This window comes from Balaenoptera ricei, chromosome 7 (genome assembly GCF_028023285.1).
Source record: "Balaenoptera ricei isolate mBalRic1 chromosome 7, mBalRic1.hap2, whole genome shotgun sequence".
Taxonomy (NCBI): domain Eukaryota; kingdom Metazoa; phylum Chordata; class Mammalia; order Artiodactyla; family Balaenopteridae; genus Balaenoptera; species Balaenoptera ricei.
The window spans coordinates 19,204,910-19,229,358 of NC_082645.1; positions in this window are offsets into that span (position 1 = coordinate 19,204,910).

Below are 24,449 nucleotides of genomic sequence, written 5' to 3' on the forward strand. Positions count from 1 at the left end.
CCCCTGTGCATCACTCAACAATGGCACTTTGCTCCTATGTCGGTCTGGGCTTCCTCAACGAGCACTCCCGGTTGTGGAACTCCTCACTCCTGTTCCCTCAGGCTATCTCCTCACAGCCAACAGCAGTACCCCCACCGGGTCTGCTCTCCACACCTACCCTGTTCCAGCCCCCAGCCCCCATGTGCACTGGCAAATACGTCTCAGGCTTGGGCACGCAAGGCTGTGGTAAGGACTATCTGTGTAGGTCTCACTCTGTCCTGCCTGCCACAGGCCAGTTGCTGCACTCTCCTCTGATAGCCCCGAAAACTCCCCTTCTGTCCCAAAATATCTCCCTGCTAGTGAGGGGGCTTACCTGAATGCAGGAACATCTCCTCTCCTTCAGCTCCTCCTCCAGGGGCACACATCCCATCTCACTTCCTCTCCTCTTCCTTTTCCCTTCTTCTTTCTTTCATCCTACTTGCTTATGTGGGGATCTTTCTTGTCCTTTTAGGTGTCTGAGGTCCTCTGCTAGTGTTCCAGGTGCTCTTTGAGAACTGTTCCATTTGTGGATGTATCCTTGTTGCGTTTATGGGGAGAGATGAACTCCACATCCTCCTATTCCTCCACCATCTTGACTCCTTTCCTCCATTTCTTGTTTGTAGGAAAAAGGGTTTTCACCTCCTAGACATTCCCTGGGGTTCCAAAGGGCAGATTCCAACAGTTACTAATTAGGGGAGTGAGGGAAGGCAGAAATAAAGGAAAAGCAGTCAAGAAACAATAGTGCAGCAATGGGGCAGAGTCCTGGTTCCTACTCAAGGAATATATATAACAATCTGATACATACTTCTGAGTTCTTCTATAGGAGCTAAGGCCTCCACTCAGGTGGAAGATGGTAACTTTAGGCTAAGCATAAGCACATGGACCCCAGACTGGCTGGAACCAGAAGGCTGATAGTTGAGATTTCTGGATCACTACCCTGTTACCTCACCACAAATCAATCAGAGTAAAGTCACATGCCCTGCAGCTCTCCCTCCAAATTTTGCCTATAAAAACTCTTCTCAGAAAACCAGTGGAGTGTTAGGGCTTTTTGAGCATGAGTTGCCTGTTCTCCTTGCTTGGCCCTTGCAATAAACTTTTCTCTGCTCCAAACTCCATGATGTTTGGTTTTTTTGGCCTCATTGTGTGTCAGGCACACAAACTTGGGTTCGACAACAAGTGTGACACACCTTAACATTCCCTGTTTCCCCTTTCACAACCCCCTTACTTGTTCCTCCCTGCTCCCCACCTCTGCAAAGAAGCCTATGTAACTTCTTTCAGAATTCAGCTCAGCATCCTTCTTCTAGTGAAAAAACTGTCCCCATTGTAACAGGGAAGAGCCAAATCTGACTACACATTGGATCCGTTTCTTTTACTTTAACTTTTGCTTTCCATTACTTTTTGTTCACTAAAAGGATACTGTCTATACATAATGGCATGACTTGGTAAACCCTGCCCCTCTGCCTGACTGTTAAACCAAAGTGCCTTTGTTCAGGGAAACATCTGGACCCTGTCCACCTGTGGATGACTGCAAGAAAGAAGAAATTAACACATCCCCTCCCCGAGGCTGGCCATTCCAGGTGATATTTGCAAAACTTATGGCCTTCTTACTTTACTTCTTCGTCTCCTCCCCCTCTCTGTGCTATAAAAGAAACTGGTATCCAAACCCCGATAAGATGGTTATTTTGAGACTTTAGTTTGCCATCTTCTCGGTCTGCTGGCTTTCCAAATAAAGCCGTATTCCTTGCCTCAACACCTCATCTCCAATTTACTGGCCTGTTGTGCAGTGAGCAGAGTGAGCTTGGACTCGGTAACACCATCACAGACCCCTAGTTAGGCTGCTTTCCTCTCTACCTTCCTTTGCACCTGCACAGTGCTTCAGTTTACCTCTTTAATGACACTTATTGCCTGCCTGGTCCCCACACATTTTCACTATTTCTGTATGCCTGTCTCATCCAAGAGTGAGTCCCTAAGTCAGAGACTCTCAGTCTTGGCTGTGTATCAGAATCACCTATGGAGCTTGGTAAAAACAAAGATCAGATCCTACTCCAGAACCATTAAATCAAAATTTTTGAGTGGGATTGTAACCCAACCAAACTTGGGTCTACTTACCCATGTGCAGTAAAGCCAATCTACTGAACCAGTCTGGGTTTTACCTGCTTGTGCACAGCATATAGTTAATGTCTTCAACCTGATGGGGGTTTCAGTGTTTGAAAAACAGCACAAAGGATATGAATCAGAATATTATCTATAACTCTTGAGGAGGAAGTAAATGTCTGTGACTTTGTTTAATGGCTAAACTATTATTATTTTGTCTTGCTTAACTGTTTTCCTTTGTTTCTGCATTTTCTCAGTTCTCTGATGAAATTTATTCTTTGGAACTCTGGGGAAGGCCTAGGAGGCTAAAGCTTTTCTACAAACAAGAGGCAGGCAGAGGATATGGTGTGGTCTGTCCTGGGAAGGGCCCATAGGTTCTGCTTCGTTACAGGAACAGATTTTTCTAATGATTAGAAAGAGTTGAGAAACAGTCACTTAACGGGTGATGAGCATTCAATGTTCAGAGGAAAGTCCCATATAAGATAATAAATATTTCTTGAATGGAAAGAATGAAGGAATGAGTGATAAAAACTTTGGAATTGATGTTTTTCCATTTAACCATCTGACACCAAATAATGAAGAAGAAATGTCAGAGATTATTCAAGGAATTAAAAAAAATTCTCCTAAAGGGAACCATCCTACACTGTTGGTGGGAATGTAAATTGGTGCAGCCATTATGGAAAATAGTATAAAGGTTCCTTAAAAAACTAAAAATAGAGTTGCCATATGATACAACAATCCCACTCTTGGGCATATATCTTGGGAAAACTCTAATTTGAAAAGATACATGCACCCCAATGTTCACTGCAATACTATTTACAATAGCCAAGACATGGAAGCAAACTAAACTTCCATTGACAGATGAAAGGATAAAGAAGACGCAGTGTATATACACAATGGAATGTTACTCAGCCATTTAAAAAAAATGAAACAATGCCATTTGCAGCAACATGGATGGACCTAGAGATTATCATACTAAGTGAAGTAAGTCAGACAGAGAAAGACAAATACCATAGGATATCACTAAATATCTAACATATGACACAAATGAACTTATCTACAAAACAGAAACAGACTCACAGACATAGAAAACAAATTTATGGTTACCAAAGGGGAAAAGGGGTGAGGGAGGGATAAATTAGGAGTTTGGGATTAGCAGATACAAACTACTATATACAAAATAGATAAACAACAAGGTCTTACTGTATAGCACAGGGAACTATATTCAATATCCTATAATAAACCACAATGGAAAAGAATATATATATATATATTTATCACTTTGCTGTACACCAGAAACTAACAAAATATTATAAATCAACTATACTTCAATATAATTTTAAAAAAACTGTGATTTTACTCTTTCTGCTTGATATGCCATCTGAAGTATTCATGCATTCTTAGACCTTATTTTATTTATTTTATTATTTATTTAGTTAGTTAGTTTTTGGCTGGGTTGGGTCTTCGTTGTTGTGTGCAGGCTTTCTCTAGTTGCAGTGAGTGGGGGCTACTCTTCATTGTGGTGCGTGGGCTTCTCTCATTGTGGGGTCTTCTCTTGTTGCAGAGCATGGGCTCTAGTCACACAGGCTTCAGTAGTTGCAGCACGTGGGCCCAGTAATTATGGCATGTGGGCCCTAGAGTGTGCAGGCTTCAGTAGTTGCAGCATGTGGGCTCAGTAGTTGTGGCTCACAGGCTCTTGAGTGCAGGCTCAGTAGTTGTGGTGCACAGGCTTTGTTGCTCCATGGCATGTGGAATCTTCCTGGACCAGGGACTGAACCCATGTCCCCTGCATTGGCAGGTGGATTCTTAACCACCGCAACACCAGGGAAGCCCTCCATTCTTAGATTGAAAGTGTCTCTAATCTTCTATTATGTGAAAGCAATTTGGTAAATTCTAAATGAAGCTTTGTTACTGAACGTTGCCATATTTTGGTGACATCAATGAAATTTTAAAAAGTTAAATAGACTTTCTTTTCAAATGCAATTTATGTGCATCAGAAACAGGGTACAGAGGCATTATTTGGAAGGGACTCACTCCTTCACTGTTGCACTGGCACACAATGCACTGTTGCAATTGTGAGTTCTGTGGAGCAGAGAAATGCATGGAAAAAGCTGCTCAGCCCAGCTGGTCTCTCCTTTATTCTGACGGAGTTACAGGCCCAAGGGTCTGGAGTGGGCCCACAAAGCCTTTGGCAGTAGGGTAAATTAACATTCCATCCCTGAATCAGACTTTCAGAAAGTCATTCAGGCCTTCACCCTGGGCAGATATGCTGCACTTGTCACAGAGCAGTGAGGCATGCATTTAATCTGAGAAAATAGACTGATCTGAGCTTTGCTCAAGATTGGGTCAACAATTCCTCCTCCGTGACAGCTAGTTGTTGGAAGATTTAGAAACAGAATTGATGTTGTCCATTTCTCTTCTTTTCTTGGCAAAGTGAAGCTAGGCTAAAAAACCTGAGATAGTAATATAATGTTCTGGGATTTTAACAGTTTTGTGAAAAACAAGAAAAAAACCATCATGGTCAAAACTGCCCTGGGTATGTGTAGGTCAAAGCCTTTTCTGACCTGGTGTGTGTGTGTCATTTAAGTGTGTCATTCTTTCACCTATTAGCAGTTCTTGTTAAGAATAGAATAAATACAAAAGGAAAAACACCAAAGGCCTGGGGGATGGGGGAATAAGATAGCAGGTATTGCTGAATGAGTGAAGATAGGCATTAGGCGGGTTTAGATGTGTGAGCAGTTCTGAGTAGTGAGGTGTTCTTTGACATGCTTACTTCAGCTGTTTATTTCTCATCCACTCTCTTGTTCATTTAGGAGACACACAGAAATTTTTCTCATGCACTTGCATGTGCTGGGCAACTCTATTTATATATATAATTGAGCTGTAGATCTTCTTTACATATTTTGGATTAAATTATTTTCTCAGATGTGTGATTTGATTATATTTTCCCCAGTCTGTGTTTTTTCACTTTCTAAATGGTATCTTTTGAAGTGCAAAGGATTTTAAGTTTAATAAAGTCCAATATTTCAATTTTTTCTTTAATCGTTTGTGCTTTTACAGTTGTGTCAAAGATCTCCTTGCCTAAGCCAAAATTATGAAGATTGTCTCATGTTTTCTTCTAGAAATTTAATACTTTGAGCTGTTACATTTAGATGTGTGATCCATTTTGAATTAATTTTAGTGTATTGTATGAGGTAAGAATCTAAGTTTGTATTATTGCATATGGATATAGAATTGTCCCAACACAATTTGTTGAAAAAGACTATTCTTTCCATATTTATCTTGTCCCCAGTATTGAAACTCAATAGACCATAAATGTGAGGGTTTATTTGTAGACTTTATATTCTTTTCGGTTGATTTATATGCCCATCCTTTCGCTAATATTATTTTGTGTAAGTTTTTAGTAAGTTTTGAAATCAGAGACTTTCTTCTACTTTGCTCCAACTTCATTTTAATTTTTTAAAAAATTAATTAATTAATTAATTTTGGCTGCGTTGGGTCTTCGTTGCTGTGCACAGGCTTTCTCTAGTTGTGGCGAGTGGGGGTTACTCTTCATTGCGGTGCACATGCTTCTCATTGCGGTGGCTTCTCTTGTTGCGGAGCATGAGCTCATGGCACACGGGCTCAGTAGTTGTGGCTCACGGGCTCTAGAGTGCAGGCTCAGTAGTTGTGGCACATGGGCTTAGTTGCTCCACAGCATGTGGGATCTTCCCAGACCAGGGTTTGAACCCGTGTCCCCTGCATTGGTAGGCGGATTCTTAACCACTGTACCACCAGGGAAGTCCCTCATTCTACTTTTTAATGGTTGTTTTAGCTACTTTAGGTCCTTTGCATTCCCATATGAATTTTAGAATCCGCTTGTCAATTTCTATAAAAAGCCTGCTAAGTTACTGATAGGGATGTTGTTGAATCTATATGTCAATTTGAAGATTATTGCCATTTTAACAATATTGAGCCTTCAAATTCGTGATGTTTGTCCATTTATTTAGACACTACTGTTGCAGCAAAAATAGAAATGAAGTTTTCCCTCTCCTGAGAACAAGGAAAATAAAGGGAACAGTGAAAAGGCTAGAGAAGAAACATAACCTGGCCTGAAAGAGTTAATCACTCCTAGTGTTTTTTTTTTTTTAGCTGTTATTAATCTGTAGTGTCTGTAACTAGATTTGTACTTCACAAAGCTAACCTATTACTCTTTACACTACGTGAATTACATCCTGCACTCCCCTGTAGCAAATCACTCCTTTTAGCATTTGCATTTCAGAAAAAAGGTCACAAGCCAATAACCAAGAGACAGAAGGACCCAATTAACGGGCTGCCTGACACCAGGTGTGATTGTTTTGAAAAAATGCAGGAAGAAGAAGAATGCAAGTCCTTCATTACTTTGATCCTTATCCTATACCCTGGACTGAGAGCCCCACATATAAAATCTTCTCTGATTCCCGAAGGTGGGAGGGGGCACAGTTCTTGAGGCTCTAGCCTGCTGCGTCTTCCCTTCTGAAAGCCATCTCCCTCTTCCTCCAAAATCTATCTCCGTATTTCTGTTTGGCATTGGTGCACAGAGAAGCCGAGATTTCGGCAACACTACTTTATTCCTCTCAGCACTGTTTTGTAGTTTTCAATGGACAAGTGTTAGTCTTCTTCTGTTAGTTGCATTCCCAGGTCATTATTCTTTATGGAAGTGATTTTTAATTTAATTTTTGGATGGTCTGTTGCTAGCTTATTAAAAAACAAATGACTTTAAAAAAAAAGTGTCTTTATTGACTTTGTTACAATATTGCTTCTGTTTTATGTTTTGGTTTTTTGGCTGTGAGGCATGTGGGATCTTAGCTCCCTGACCAGGGAGCAAACCCACACCCCCTGCATTGGAAGGGGAAGTCTTAACCACTGGACCACCAGGGAAGTCCCTACAACTGACTTTTGTATTTTGATCTTGTATCCTACATTGATAAATTCATCTATTACTTCTAGTAGTTTTATTGTGGATTCCTTAGAGTGACCATGTTTTTTGCTAATAAGATTTACTACCTTCCTTTCATGTCTAGATTCCTTTTCCAGCCTTAATTGCACTGTCTAGAACCTCCAGTAAAAGGTTAAACAGGAATGGCTAGAGTAGATATACTAGTTCCTTTCTTCTATTTCTAATTTGTTGAGAATTTTATGAATGAGTTACATGAATGAGTGTTGGATTTTATCAAATATCTTTTCTATACCTATTGAAATGATTTTTTGTTTTTTTGTCTTTTTTCCATTAATATGATGCATTATTTTATTTGATTTTAGGTATTGAAAAAATTGCATTCCTGGAATAAACCCCAGATAGTCATGGCATATAGTCCTTTTAATATACAACAAATTACTAAATGTGCTAATATTTTGTTAATTATTTTCTTTCTATGTTCACGAGGAATGTAGTTTTCTTATGATGCTTTTTTGGTGACTTTGGTATCAGTGTAATATGCTCTAATAAAAAAAACTGGGACATGTATTATTTTCTTCTATTTTATAAAATAATTTGTGAAGGATTATTATTATTCCTTCTCTCCATATTTTATAGAATTCACCAGTTAAGTCATCTCAGCCTGGGCTTTTATTTATGGAAAGTTTTTTTTTATATTACTAATTCTATTTCTATACATGTTACAAGTCTATTCAGATTTTCTATTATTTGTTGAGTTAGTTTTGGAATATGTGCCTTTCTAGAAAAGTGTCCATTTTGTCTAAGCTGATTTGTTGGTATGAAGTTGTTCATAATATTCCCTTATTATCACTTTAACTCATATGGGGTTTTTAGTGATGTTTTCTCTTTCATTTCTGACTTTGGTAATTTGTGCATTCTCTCTTACTTTCTTGGTTAATCTAGCTAAGTTCTGTCGATTTTGTTCATGTTGTCAATGAAGCAATTTTTTTTTTTTTTGGCTTTCCCTTTTGTTTTTCTGTTTTCAATTATATTGATTTCTTCTCTAGTCTTTATTATTCCTTCTGTTTTTTTAGATTTAGTTTTTCTGTTTCTAGTTTCTTAAGTTGAAAGCTTCAGCATATTGATTAAAGACCTTTCTTTTCTTCTTATATAGATACATGGCTGATGGGTCTTTATGTCTCCTGTTTTGGCTCATACACTGCTTCCTCTGAAAGAATAGAAGCTGAGTGTCCAAAGGGTTGGACTATATTTTTCTATCAGATAGATTTTTCTCCTTCTCTGCTGTTGTGAACTGCCCCCCCCCAAAAAAAACCAGAATGGACCTTCCGGACACCACCCCCACCTTGAAAATTTCATTTACATGTTGAGATTGAGAACACTGCATGTTTACCAAGAGTGTATGAGAAAGTTTATTACTCATATATGAAGTTTTCTGGGGAGAGCAGAGCAGGTTCTTAAGCAGGTCCAGAAATGGCTTGAGAGAACAGAGGAAGGAGCCTGGCTTGGGATTTTTTTGATGGTGAAAGGGTAGGAGAGGAGAGAGTTTCCTCAGGCAGGGTCTTCCATGGTCTGAACATCCCTCCCACTGGCATCAAAGGAGGGAGCTCCCATTCTTTCTAATTAAACTATCCAGAGGTGAGACACAATGGGAAACAGTCAAACATCAAAAAATGGAGTCAGACTTTTGAATAAACCTGCCCTTCTCTGTAACCTGGTAGGCATATGGACTGTATCCCTCAACTCCCTTGATGGCAAGCTTCTTGTTGGGTTGAGGTGATGGGAAACACCAGCAGGTGGCAGGAGAGAGCAATAGGAATGGATCTGCATCCACACTGTTTCTGATCCCAAGGATCTTCTGCATGTGTGCATCCTCCCTGCGCTGCTTAGGACCTCACCAGATCCGGTAACATCCCTCAGATTAAGAAGTCATTATGGTTTTCTGCTGTTTCTATCCTCTGCATGCCTTGACATCCTTTTGGGATTCCACACCTCTATTAATTGTGCTTTTATAAAATTCTCTTAAAAATTACAGCTGAGTATGCCTCCCCTGCTTTGTCCCTGAATGACATTAGATCATATCACAGTTATTCTTCTAAAAAATTATTTATTCTTGAATAAACTTCAAATCCATTCTACAACCTACAGGACCCTACATACTCTGACCCCTGACTACCTCCTCACACCCACCATGGGGTCACCCCAGGACCTGTCATTTCTCAGTAAATCTAGCTGTACTGGCCTTTTGCAAGTTCCTGAAACTTGAGTAACCAACCATCCCAGTTTGTTCAGGACTGAGGGGTTTGCTGGCACATGGGGCTTTCAGTGTTAATCATGCTCAGTCATGGGCAAAGTAGGGTGACTGGTCACCATGTAGAACACAAGCTTTTCACTGCTCAGTGCCTTTGTATGCATTCTTCTTTCCACCTTGAATTTTTCTTGCCCTTTTCCTTATTGCAGATCTGGTTTCCTCTCATCAGAGGATCCTTCCTTGACTCCTTATCTAAAGAAACATCCTCTTTCTCACCTCCATCTCTGCTGTTTTTTCAAGATCACAGCACTCTGATGATTTTCTTTCAGAGCACTGGGTGCAACTTGTGATTACTTACTTATGTTTTGTTCACTAGTTTTCTTAACCTTTTTCCACTGAGATGTCAGGGACCTCACCCACCTTCTTCCCTTCTTCAAAACACAGAGCCTGACACCTAGTAAATGCTCAGGAGATATTTGTTGAATGAGAGAATGAATAAGAGGATTGGGGTTTATTAATTTACATAAGGGTTTATTAATTTACATTGGGGTTTATTAATTTACATTGGGGTTTATTAATTTACTGGAGGAGGAGCAGGATGACTTGTCAAGAGAGGTAATTTTGAGTTCTATTTGGGACATGTGCCATCACCCTTATTAAATCAATGGTTTCCACAGTGGGCATGTGCACTAAGAATGTGAATGCATGGAAATTTATTGGAGTATGAGAGAATTGGGTAGTATTTCTTAAATTTTAATATATTTTATCTAAGTTAATAAGAAAGAAATAGTTTTTCTAATTTTTGCTTAACAGCAGCATGAGGCAAATTATTTATTGTTCTATGAGCATTTCTTTGTCCACCCATCCCCACTCCACCCCACCAAAAATCAGAAACCCAGTCAGATTTGCTAAAGCAAAAATCAGAGTATTTGCTGGCAACTTTTTTTATTGGAAATTAGTTACTTCCTCTCACAAATCATAAGAGCAGGAAGCAAGGTAGTTTCTCAACAAAAGAGGAACCTGGTATTGGAACAAATGTTAATGTTCCAGTTCCCTCTCTGCCTCTCTCTGCTCTCCAATCCACTCCCCACTCCCACTCCAAGTACTGAGCTTTCCTTCCTGAGTATGCCCAGGGGAATGAATGGCTGACCCAACCCCACTTCTGCTCTTTTGTTTGTTAAATTTCTTTAGGCTTAGGTTCCAGCTTGGTATTTGTATTTGTGGGGTCTTTTGTCCTTCACTATCAGCTATGTCCAAAAAGGATATGAACTGATTTACAACAAATAGAGCCCAGAGCTGTGGGGGGAATCAATTTTCTAAGAAGCAGTAAGCACAAGGGGTGCTAGGTCAAAGAAGTCATTGGTACCGATTGCACATACATCATAATACCATTTATGACTCAATGTCTTAAACAAACTTATTTCAAATATGAGCAACTTGAAACTGACTTTCTTACTATATATATTACAAATACTATGAATTTCTAGATTCCTTGGATCCAGTAACTGTCAACAGAATATAAAAGGAGTTTTCAATCAATGGCAGAAAAAAAAATAGGTTCTTAAAACCCAACTCAGCCAATAATACTTACAGACTAAGTTATCCTTTATTTTGCCAAAGCGGGGGGGGGGGGAAGAGTACTGTAAGCATTTTCTGCTTCTTTAAAGAAGAACGCAATGTGTTTAGCAGATGGGCTTAACTGGACAGTATCTTCAAAACACTAGTACCTTCTGGTTCTATCAAGGTGATTAAATGATTTAATTACATAGCATAAGTCACATTGAATGCTATCAGTTCATTGATACCTGCAGAATAGTGACTGAGGCTAAAAAAATGGATTCTTCTAAACTCACTGAGTTTGGTAAAAGGCTTTTAAAATAAAAGAATCCAACATTACATGGCTGGGATGTTGCTCAATGACTAGCACACCCTGAGGAAAGATGTGACTGGCATCCTTACCAAAACCAGCCCTTACACCAAAAGCATTGGACACACCCAGTCTACACAAGATGCTCCCATATGAAAAAAAACCCTTCAAGACCAGAGTACATAATTGTTTCTCCTAAATTCATAGAGACAGAGAAAGTTAAGTAAAATGAGAAGGCAGAGGAACTACTCCCAATTAAAGGAACAAGAGAAATCCCTGGAAAAGACAAACAGTGAAACAGAGCTCATCAGTCTACTAGACCTGAGTTCAAAAATGTGGTAATAGGAGAGACCTTCAAGATGGTGGAGGAGTAAGATATGGAGATCAACTTCCTCCCCACAAATACATCAGAAATACATCTACATGTGGAACGACTCCTACAGAACACCTACTGAACGCTGGCAGAAGACCTCAGACTTCCCAAAAGGCAAGAAACTCCCCACGTACCTGGGTAGGGCAAAAGAAAAAAGAAAAAACAAAGACAAAAGAATAGGGACAGGACCTGCATCTCTGGGAGGGAGCTGTGAAGGAGGAAAAGTTTCCACACACTAGGAAGCCCCTTCACTGGCGGAGATGGGGGGTGGCAGGGGGGTGGGGAAGCTTCAGAGCCATGGAGAAGAGCTTAGTAACAGGGGTGCAGAGGGCAAAGCGGAGAGACTCCCACACAGAGGATTGGTGCCGACCAGCACTCACCAGCCTGAGAGGCTTGTCTGCTCACCCGCCGGGGCAGGTGGGGGCTGGGAGCTGAGGCTTGGGCTTCAGAGGTCAGATCCCAGGGAGAGGACTGGGGTTGGCTGCGTGAACACAGCCTGAAGGGGCTAGTGTGCCACAGCCAGCCGGGAGGGAGTCCAGGAAAAAGTCTGGACCTGCCTAAGAGGCAAGAGATGATTATTTTGGGGTGAGCAAGGAGAGGGGATTCAGAGCATCGCCTAAATGAGCTCCAGAGATGGGCATGAGCCACAGCTATCAGTGCGGACACCAGAGATGGGCATGAAACGCTAAGGCTGCTGCTGCAGCCACCAAGAAGCCTGTGTGCAAGCACAGGTCACTATCCACACCTCCCCTCCCAGGAGCCTGTGCAGCCCGCCACTGTCAGGGTACTGTGATCCAGGGACAACTTCCCCAAGAGAACACATGGAGCATCTCAGCCTGTTGCAACGTCATGCCAGCCTCTGCCGCTGCAGGCTCGCCCCGCATTCTGTACCCCTTCCTCCCCCCAGCCTGAGTGAGCCGGAGCCCCTTAATCAGCCGCTGCTTTAACCCCATCCTGTCTGAGTGAAGAAAAGATGCCCTCAGGTGACCTACACATAGAGGCGGGGCCATATCCAAAGCTGAACCCCAGGAGCTGTGCGAACAAAGAAGAGAAAGGGAAATCTCTCCCAGAAGCCTCAAGAGCTGTGGATTAAATCTCCACAATCAACTTGATGTACCCTGCATCCCTGGAATACCTGAAGAGACAACAAATCATCCCAAAATTGAGGTGGTGGACTTTGGGAGCAACTGTAGACTTGGGGTTTCTTTCTGCATCTAATTTGTTTCTGGTCTTATGTTTAGCTTAGTTTAGTATTTACAGTTTATTATCATTGGTAGATTTGTTTATTGATTGGGTTGCTCTCTTCCTTTTTTTTTCATATATATATATTTTTTCCTTTTTCTCTTGTTGTGAGTGTGTATGTGTATGTTTCTTTGTGTGATTTTGTTGGTATAGCTTTGCTTTTACCTTTTGTCATAGGGGTCTGTCTGTCCTTTTTTTTTTGTTTTTACTATAGTTCCTAGCACTTGTTATCATTGGTGGATTTGCTTTTTGGTTTGGTTGTTCTCCTCTTTCTTTCCTTTTTTTCTTTTTCTTTTTTTTTTAACCTTTTAAATTTTTTATTTTTAATTATTTTTTTATTTTTTATTTTGATAACTTTATTTTATTTTGTTTTTTTCTTTCTGTCTGTCTTTTTTTCTCCCTTTTCTTCTGAGCTGTGTGGTTGACAGGGTCTTGGTGCTCCGGCCTGGTGTCAGGCCTGTGCCTCTGAGGTGGGAGAGCCGAGTTCAGGACATTGATCCACCAGAGACCTCTCAGCTCCACATAATATCAAAAGGTGAAAGCTCTCCCAGAGATCTCCATCTCAATGCTAAGACCCAGCTCCACTCAATGACCAGCAAGCTACAGTGCTGGACACCCTATGCCAAACAACTAGCAAGACAGGAACACAAACCCACCCATTAGCAGAGAGGCCGCCTAAAATCATAAGGGCACAGACACCCCAAAACACACCATCGGACGCGGTCCTGCCCAACAGAAAGACAAGATCCAGCCTCATCCACTGGAAGACAGGCACCAATCCCCTCCACCAGGAAGCCTACACAACCCACTGAACCAACCTTACACACTGGGGGCAGACAACAAAAAACAATGGGAAATATGAACCTGCAGCCTGCAAAAAGGAGACCCCAAACACAGTAAGTTAAGCAAAATGAGAAGACAGAGAAACACACAGCAGATGAAGGAGAAGGTAAAAACCTACCAGACCAAACAAATGAAGAGGAAGTAGGCAGTCTACCTGAAAAAGAATTCAGAGTAATGATAGTAAAGATGACCCAAAATCTTGGAAATAGAATGGAGAAAATACAAGAAACAAGGACCTAGAAGAACTAAAGAGCAAACAAACAATGATGACCAACACAATAAATGAAATGAAAAATTCTCTAGAAGGAATCAACAGCAGAATAACTGAGGCAGAAGAATGCATAAGTGACCTGGAAGACAGAATGCTGGAATTCACTGCCACAGAGCAGAATAAAGAAAAAAGAATGAAAAGAATTGAGGACAGTCTCAGAGACCTCTGGGACAATATTAAATGCAAATCATAAAGATCAGATAAGAAATAAATGAAAAAGAAATGAAGGAAACAATAACAAAACTAAAAACTGGTTTTGAGAAGCTAAACAAAATTGATAAACTATTAGCCAGACTCATCAAGAAAAAAAGGGAGAAGACTCAAATCAATAGAATTAGAAATGAAAAAGGAGGAGTAACAACTGACACTGCAGAGATACCAAGGATCATGAGAGATTACAACAAGCAACTATATGCCAATAAAATGGACAGACAACCTGGAAGAAATGGACAAATGCTTAGAAAATCACAACCTTCCAAGACTGAACCAGGAAGAAATAGAAAATATAAACAGACCAATCACAAACACTGAAATTGAGACTGTGATTAAAAATCTTCCAACAAACAAAGCCCAGGACCAGATGGCCTCACAGGCGAATTCTATCAAACATTTAGAGAAGAACTAACACCCATCCTTCTCAAGCTCTTCCAAAATACAGCAGAGGGAGGAACACTCCCAAACTTATTCTACGAGGCCACCATCACCCTGATACCAAAACCAGACAAAGATGTCACAGAAAACAAAAACTATAGGCCAATATCACTGATGAACACAGATGTTAAAATTCTCAACAAATTACTAGCAAACAGAATCCAACAGCACATTAAAAGGATCATACACCATGATCAAGTGGGGTTTATCCCAGGAATGCAAGGATTCTTCAATATATGCAAATCAATCAATGTGATAAACCATATTAACAAACTGAAGGAGAAAAACCATATGATCATCTCAATAGATGCAGAAAAATCTTTCAACAAAATTCAACACCCATTTATGGTAAAAATCCTCCAGAAAGTAGGCATAGAGGGAACTTACCTCAACATAATAAAGGCCATATATGATAAACCCACAGCCAACATTGTTCTCAATGGTGAAAAACTGAAAGCATTTCCTCTAAGATCAGGAACAAGACAAGGATGTCCACTCTCAACACTATTATTCAACATAGTTTTGGAAGTTTTAGCCATAGCAATCAGAGAAGAAAAAGAAATAAAAGGAATCCAAATCAGAAAAGAAGAAGTAAAGCTGTCACTGTTTGCAGATGACATGATACTATACATAGAGAATCCTAAAGATGCTACCAGAAAACCATTAGAGCTAATCAATGAATTTGGTAAAGTAGCAGGATACAAAATTAATGCACAGAAATCTCTTGCATTCCTATACACTAATAATGAAAAATCTGAAAGAGAAATTAAGGAAACACTCCCATTTACCATTGCAACAAAAAAGAATAAAATACCTAGGAATGAACCTACTTAAGGAGACAAAAGACCTGTATGCAGAAAAATATAAGACACTGATGAAAGAAATTAAAGACGATACAAACAGATGGAGAGATATACCATGTTCTTGGACTGGAAGAATCAACATTGTGAAAATGACTATACTACCCAAAGCAATCTACAGATTCAATGCAATCCCTATCAAACTACCAATGGCATTTTTCACAGAACTAGAACAAAAAATTTCACAATTTGTATGGAAACACAAAAGACCCCCAATAGCCAAAGCAATCTTGAGAAAGAAAAATAGAGCTGGAGGAATCAGGCTCCCTGACTTCAGACTATACTACAAAGCTACAGTAATCAAGACAGTATGGTACTGGCCCAAAAACAGAAATATAGATCAATGGAACGGGACAGAAAACCCAGAGATAAACCCACGCACATATGGTCACCTTATTTTTGATAAAGGAGGCAAGAATACACAATGGAGAAAAGACAGTCTCTTCAATAAGTGGTGCTGGCAAAACTGGACAGCTACATGTAAAAGAATGAAATTAGAACACTCCCTAACACCATACACAAAAATAAACTCTAAATGGATTAAAGAGCTAGATGTAAGGCCAGACACTATAAAACCCTTAGAGGAAAACATAGGCAGAACACTCCATGACATAAATCACAGCAAGATCCTTTTTGACCCACCTCCTAGAGAAATGGAAATAAAAACAAAAATAAACAAATGGGACCTAATGAAACTTAAAAGCTTTTGCACAGTAAAGGAAACCATAAACAAGACCAAAAGACAACCCTCAGAATGGGAGAAAATATTTGCAAATGAAGCAACTGACAAAGAATTAATCTTCAAAATTTACAAGCTGCTTATGCAGCTCAAAAAAACCAAACAACCCAATCCAAAAATGGGCAGAAGACCTAAATAGACATTTATCTAAAGAAGATATACAGATTGCCAACAAACACATGAAAGGATGCTCAACATCACTAATCATTAGAGAAATGCAAATCAAAACTATAATGAGGTATCACCTCACACCAGTCAGAATGGCCATTATCAAAAAATCTACAAAGAATAAATGCTGGAGAGGGTGTGGAGAAAAGGGAACCCTGTTGCACTGTTGGTGGGAATGTAAATTGATACAGCCACTATGGAGAACAGTATGGAGATTCCTTAAAAATCTAAAAATAGAACTACCATACGACCCAGCAATCACACTACTGGGCATATACCCTGAGAAAACCATAATTCAAAGAGTCATGTACCACAATGCTCATTGCAACACTATTTACAATAGCCAGGACATGGAAGCAACTTAAGTGTCCATCAACAGATGAACGGATAAAGAAGATGTGGCACATATATACAATGTAATATTACTCAGCCATAATAAGAAATGAAATTGAGTTATTTGCAGTGGGGTGGATGGACCTAGAGACTGTCATACAGAGTGAAGTCAGAAAGAGAAAAACAAATACCGTATGCTAACACATATATATGGAATCTAAAAAGAAAAAAAAGGTTCTGAAGAACCTAGGAGCAGGACATGAATAAAGACACAGATGTAGAGAATGGACTTGAGGACACGGGGAGGGGTATGTGTAAGGTGGGACGAAGTGAGAGAGTGGCATGGACATATATACACTGCCAAATATAAAACAGATAGCTAGTGGGAAGCAGCCACATAGCACAGGGAGATCAGCTTGGTGCTTTGTGACCGCCTAGAGGGGTGGGATAGGGAGGATGGGAGTGAGACGCAAGAGGGAGGAGATATGGAGATGTGTGTATGTGTATAGCTGATTCACTTTGCTGTAAAGCAGAAACTGACACACCATTGTGAAGGAATTATACTCCAATAAAGATGTTAAAAAAAACCCCAAATGAATATATACTTGAAAGTTGCTAAGAGGGTAGATCTCAAATGTTATCACACACAAAAATGGTAATTACATGAGGTTATTAAAGTGTTAACTAAACTTTAGGTAATTGTTTCACACTATACATGTGTATCAAATAACCATGTTGTACACCTTAGACTTACACTATGTTATATATCAAGTATATCTCAATAAAGCTGAAAAAAATTTCAAGAGGGTGACAGCAGAGCATGGAAACAAGCATGGGCTTTTTTGAGCAAAGGACCTTGTGTGAGAGCAAAAGTGTCATACCTGTGAAGCTGGCCCTTGTTGTACCTACAAAACCGCATCTAAAACCTCTCCACCTGTCACCACCTCCATGGCTAACAACCTGGCCTAAGCTCCCACCTGGGTTACTACAGTCTCCTAACTGGTCCTCTGATTCTGCTTTTGCCCCTTCAGTCAGTTTTTAGGACAGCAGCCAGAGTAATTCAGATAACTAACCTCCTCTGCTTAAACCCTTTCACTGGCACCTCATTTCACCCAGAGTAAAAGCCAAAGTTGTGACAATGGCTGACAAGTCTCTTCACAACCCCCAGGACTCTCTCCCTTGCTCACTTAACTTCAAACACACAGCATTCCTGACAGTCCTCAAACAAGCCAGGCATGTTTCTTTCTTGCGGCATTTTACCTTGCTCGTCCTGGAATCTTTGTGCACACTCTGCATGCCCTCCCTCACAGCTTTTAAGTCTTATTCACAAGTATTTACTGAGCACAGACTGTGCCAGACACTACTTCAGGCACAGATGTTTGGATCCAGAGTCTCTCTGATCATTACTGAGATGGAACATCATTTCATAAACTTATCTATTTTATAGCTATTTTTCTGAAAAAAAATAGATAAATATAAGAGTGTAGGAATCTCTCAGGCATAAACCCTAAAAATTGATATAGGTGTTTAACTATCAGGGATGTGGAGCATAACTTTCCCCTCCTTAATGTACCTTGTAGAAGACAGCACCATTTTATTATTATTATTTTTTAAATTTTATTTATTTATTTTTGGCTGCATTGGGTCTTTGTTGCTGCATGCGGGTTTTCTCTAGTAGCAGCGAGCGGGGACTACTCTTCTTTGTGGTGCATGGGCTTCTCATTGCGGTGGCTTCTCTTGTTGTGGAGCTCAGGCTCTAGGCACGCGGGCTTCAGTAGTTGTGGCTCATGGGCTCTAGAGCACAGGCCCAATAGTTGTGGCACATGGACTTAGTTGCTCCACCGCATGTGGCATCTTCCTGGGCCAGGGCTCGAATCCGTGTCCCCTGCATTGGCTGGCAGATTCTTAACCACTGTGCCACCAGGGAAGTGTCCCCACTCCTTAAATGTGGGCTGTGCATAGTGTCATCCTTCCAAAAAGTATATATAGACGGACTGGGGTAAACAGGAACTTTATAGTGGAGAAAGCTGAGAAACCCTACCTCAGCCAGGTGATCAAGGGTAACATCAAGGTGAACCGGTTTGCAGGGCAGAAATAGAGACACAGATGTAGAGAAGAAACGTATGGACACCAAGGGAGGAAAGTGGCGGGGGGTGGGGTGGGGGGGGTGGGGGTGGTGATGTGATGAATTGGGCGATTGTGATTGATATATATACACTGATGTGCATAAAATTGATGACTAATAAGAACCTGCTGTATAAAAAAATAAATAAAATAAAATTCAAAAATTAAAAAAAAAAGGGGGTAACATCAAGAGTAATAAGGCATCTTCACAGCATTTGCCCTGTATATGAAGTGTTGTGAAGGACATTTATCCTCTGTGGTCTTCCTCTCCAAAAACACATAATCCCAGGTTAATCACGAGGGAGACATCAGGTGCAGAACATGCTACAAAATTCCTGGCAAGTACACTTGAAAATTGTCTACATCATCAAAAACAAGGGATGTCTCAGAAACTCTAGCATCCAAAAGTGTCCTAAGGAGACATGATCACTAAATAGAGTGAGGTATCAGTGGGATCTTTGAGAAGGAAAAGGTAAAACTAAGAGAACTGGGAAAAGACAGGAGTGAAGCTAATAGTCACATATTAACATTGGTTCATTAATTATAAAAACATACCTCAATTATATAAGATGATGTTAAGATAGGAAACTGGGTCTGGGTTACTTGTAGAATCCCGCACCGTCTTTGCAAAATTTTTATAAATCTGAAATTATATTAAATTAAAATGTATTAATCAAACACATCAGCTTTTTACACTTTATCTAACACATTATTTCTAACACTTACTAGCAATTACTATAAATTTCCCCTCACCTAGTTTTATTATTTTTAAAAATTAGATTTATGTTACTGAAGTAAATAACCCAGGATTACATAATTTCTGATAGCACCCATATTACATATTTTAAGTTAAATTATTAATGCACGTGTGTACAATTATTTATTATACATCATGTTATTTAGGAGTTTTCTTGGTTGTTGTTGTTTTACTGGTTGGCTGTGTCCTTTGTTCACTCTCTAAAAAGCCTATCACAGGGATATAGGTCAGGATTCAGACTGTAGTGAGCGTATTTCACTTCATGGCTGAACGTATACAATAGACCAGTTTATAAAATAAAAATAAAATGACTAATGATTCACTGCGGTTGGCTCACTTATTCCAGGAATGCTTGTTTTAATTTTGTTTCCATGTTTACATTGTAGGACTAATAACACAAAATCAAATATTTGCCAGCTCAAATAACAGATAAAAATAATGAGAAAGGTTGTGACTACAAAGATTCAATTTCTCATCATGACTATTTCTAACCAGAAGTGCTTAAAAAATATTCAAACTCATCAGTTCCTAAGTGATATCAGTAGGAGAAAGTGACAAAATCAGAGAACCAACAATGGCAGACTATTTTGCAAGTGACTTCAGATGCTGCTATATTTCGTGTCAGAAATAAGTTGCCTATTATAAGATCACATGGAATTACTAAAGTTCAAAGCCTAGAATGTTTCTCAATTTAGTTGAAATTACATGTGACTTCAATGTCTATAAAGTTAGCAATGCAAGTCAACATAAAAAGCGATCTGGGGCTTCCCTGGTGGCGCAGTGGTTGAGAATCTGCTTGCCAATGCAGGGCACACGGGTTCGAGCCCTGGTCTGGGAAGATCCCACATGCCACGGAGCAACTAGGCCCGTGAGCCACAATTACTGAGCCTGCGCGTCTGGAGCCTGTGCCCCGCAACGGGAGGGGCCGCGATGGTGAGAGGCCCGCGCACCGCGATGAAGAGTGGCCCCCGCTTGCCACAACTAGAGAAAGCCCTCGCAGAGAAACGAAGACCCAACACAGCCAAAAATAAATAAATAAACAAAGTAAACAATGCCTTAAAAAAAATTCTTAAAAAAAAAAAAAAAAAAAAGCGATCTGTTCCTTTACGTTTAATATACTTCAAAAAATATATATAGTGCTCCTGGGACTTCCCTGGTGGCGCAGTGGTTAAGCATCCGCCTGCCAATGCAAGGGACACGGGTTCAAGCCCTGGTCCGGGAAGATCCCACCTGCCGTGGAGCAACTAAGCCCACGCACCACAACTACTGAGCCTGCGCTCTAGAGCCCGCGAGCCACAACTACTGAAGCCCGGGTGCCTAGAGCCCGTGTTCCACAATAATAGAAGCCACCGCAATGAGAAGCCCGTGCACCACAATGAAGAGTAGCCCCCACTCGCTGCAACTAGAGAAAACCCGCGTGCAGCAATGAAGACCCAACGCAGCCAAATATAAAATAATTAATTAATTAATTAAAAAAAATATATATATAGTGCTCCTAAGAAATCAGGTTAGATCTTAAATACAGTTGAAAATATAAAAAGCAAATACTTTTCCTTGCTTTGATTATACAAGAGAATGAGAGCATGGTAAACAAATATGTCACCTGACAAGGTATGCTCATGTTAAGAACACATCCATTACCACAGAAGAAAAATTGATTAATTGTATTGAAATGATAAAAAACCCCAAATGTACTGTAAATTGGAAAAAGATAATGTCGACATGAAAATGCTCATCATCACAGATATTATACATGAGTGACTATGGCAGTTGCACACAGAGGTGGACACCATTATCCTTCAACTATATATGAATATGCCAAATGTATGCCTTGTTAAGCTCACAATCTTTTTCTTTTTTTTCTGGCCATCCCGCGCGGCACGTGGGATCTTAGTTCCCCCACCAGGGATTGAGCCTGTGTCCCCTGCAGTAGAAGCACGGAGTCCTAACCACTGGACCACCAGGGAATTTCCTCAGCTCACAATCTTAAGAGACAAAATATTTGCTCCTAAAAATTAAAACATGATAACCTTTAAAATATTGTGCAATTTATAAACATGTTTTGTGAATTCAGTGAGTAGAGTGGATATTTTCACGTCTGTTATAAAAGGTACTTTAAACACTCATAAGAAAGCCCAGTGGGTATCAAGATCAAATGCAATCAGCTACAGTCCCATACAAATTAAAGACATCTAGCAAATACTGATATATGTGTCCACATAAGAAAGCATATATAAGTATATAATATATAACATAAAATCAAATACTATATTATTTTATTAATACTTAAAATAAAATCATATTAGAAAATGTACCATGGTGAAATCAGAAACATCTTGGTATAAATAGATTACAAATATTTATGCAGGTTTCGTTATGGGATGATAACTGTGAACCAAGTGGAAATTGTAAAGAAAGCTCTCCATGGAAAAATCCTGACTATATATTTAAAATGCATGCTTATTAGAAAGTCTCTCCCCTTGTTTACAGTGGGAGAAAGTACCTTTGAAATACATTAGAAAAATGAAAAGCTTTAACAAGACACAGGAATACATTTTCTTTCAAATTTTTTTAAAATTTATTATTTATTTATTATCTTTATTTTTTTTTGGCTGTGTTGGGTCTTCGTTTCTGCGCGAGGGCTTTCTCCAGTTGCGGCAAGTGGGGGCCACTCTTCATCGCGGCGCGCGGGCCTCTCACTACGCGCGGGCCTCTCACTATCGCGGCCTCTCTTGTTGCGGAGCAGAGGCTCCAGACGCTCAGGCTCAGTAGTTGTGGCTCACGGGCCCAGTTGCTCCACGGCATGTGGGATCCTCCCAGGCCAGGGTTCGAACCCGTGTCCCCTGCATTGGCAGGCAGACTCTCAACCACTGTGCCACCAGGGAAGCCCCCAGGAATACATTTTCTGATATAGAAAATAATCAAAAAGGAAAAGCAAAGAAACAAATGGGCAATGACAAATCTACAGAGAAAAATATCAATTCTTATGGGAAAGGGGCTTATTATTTTTAAAAAAGGAGATTATAGATATTCTAATTTACCATTTGAATAGATATACAAAATTAAGCTAAATGCCTTCAGATTTTGAATTTATTAGGATAAAGTTTATTTGCAATTATATATCTAACTTACATTCTATCCGTATTGTCTGCCCATAACAGGTGTCTAAACACCTGTTGTCTAAGCCCTTGAGGATAAGGGGAGGCAAGCACTCTTCTACGCCACCCAATAGACATTTTTATAACATTTTGTGGGGCATATGAGGAAAAATAATGAAAGTATGTTCATAAGTGTAAGCTTTCCCCCTTTCGCCCCGGGATTCTGTATGTCTTGCCAGGCATGTGCCGGTGTCCCCAGCTCATTCAACTCACTGGACTGGAAGGTCCCTATAACTTGAATTTTCCTTCCACGACTCTCCACGTGTTTCGGTCTCTCTGAATCTGTGCAGCGTTTTCTCCCACAAAAGAACCCCGAGTCTGTGACAAACCCCACGGCATGCATTTCCTCCCGCCAAGCCGCTTAAAGCCAGATCCTGCTGTAAAATAAGCCTTGTTAAAATATTACCTGAAAAGTAGGGAGTAAACTACCGGGGGAGCATCCAGAAAAGCAAGGCTCTGCGCTATTTAAGAAAAAACCGTCCTGGACGAGCGCCCCACAGCCCCTCCTCAGACGCTGCGGCGCAGACCGGGAGCGCTTGTCTCCGGCAGACGTGACCACACGCAGGCACTTGTGGTGCTTCCTCCGTTGGTCCCGAAGGAAAAAAAAAATCTCTCGACCTCAGGGAAGAATGGCCACCGAGCATGTGGGCGGGTTGCGCATGAGCCCCGCACGCAGAAGGGCGGGGTGGGGGGCTCGGCGCCACCTGCCGGCCGTTGAGGGCAGAGCAGGACGGTCAGAACTCCATCTGAAGGGCACGCGCCCCCCCCCCCCCGCCCGCCCCCCCTCCCCCAGCCTGGCTGGAACGCTCACTCAACACATCAAAGCCCCATACTCTTTCCCGATAGCACTGGTGATAGTCCGCTCCAGCCAAGCCTAGAAAAGCGCTGCCCATTTCCACCGTCAGATTCTCCACCGGATCTTCCGTCTCTTAGGCACAGAGGACCACAGCTCTGCTCAGAAAAAAATCCTCCTTGATAAACTCCTGTGCAATCTTGATCATAACCACAAACAACTGAAGCAGAAGACAAAAGTTGAAAACCTTTGTGTAACAGGGAAGAGCTGAATTGGACTCCATGTTCCATTTACTTCTTTGACTTTAAACTTTGCTTTTCGTTGCTTTTGTTATTATAATCATGCCTAATGGTCTGCCTCGGGGAACCTTGCCCGAGCCTGAATGTTAAACTAAAGGGCCTTTGTTCAGCTCACAGGGAGACCATCTGACCCCGCCCACCTGTGGACGGCTGCAAGAAAGGAGAAATTAACACATCCCCTCCCCGAGGCTGGTCATTCCAGGGGATATTTGCAAAACTTATGGCCTTTTTACTTTACTTCCTCATCTCCTCCCCTTCTCTGTGCTATAAAAGAAACTGGCATCCAAACCCTGATAAGATGGTTTATCGGAGACACTAGTCTACCATCTTCTCGGTCTGCCTGCCGGAATAAAGTCATATTCCCTGCCTCAACATCTTGTCTCCGATTCATTAGCCTGTCGTGCAGCGAGCAGAGAGAGCTTGGACTCGGTAACATTTGGACGTGTCAGCATTTGGGTATTGAGGCCCAGAGGTGATTCCAAGAAAGCAGTGGCTATCTGAAGCAGTGGAATACAGCTGTCATGCCTTGGAGCTTGTTAGAAAAGGAATCAAACTGTGCTTTTCTCTCATTAAGCAATTCCTCCAAAATATAAATAAATAAGGAAGAACATTATGCTCATGACCCTCTCTATTCAATTATATTTTTATGAACAAGAAAGTAATCTGCACTCATATGAGCTATAAAATATCTGA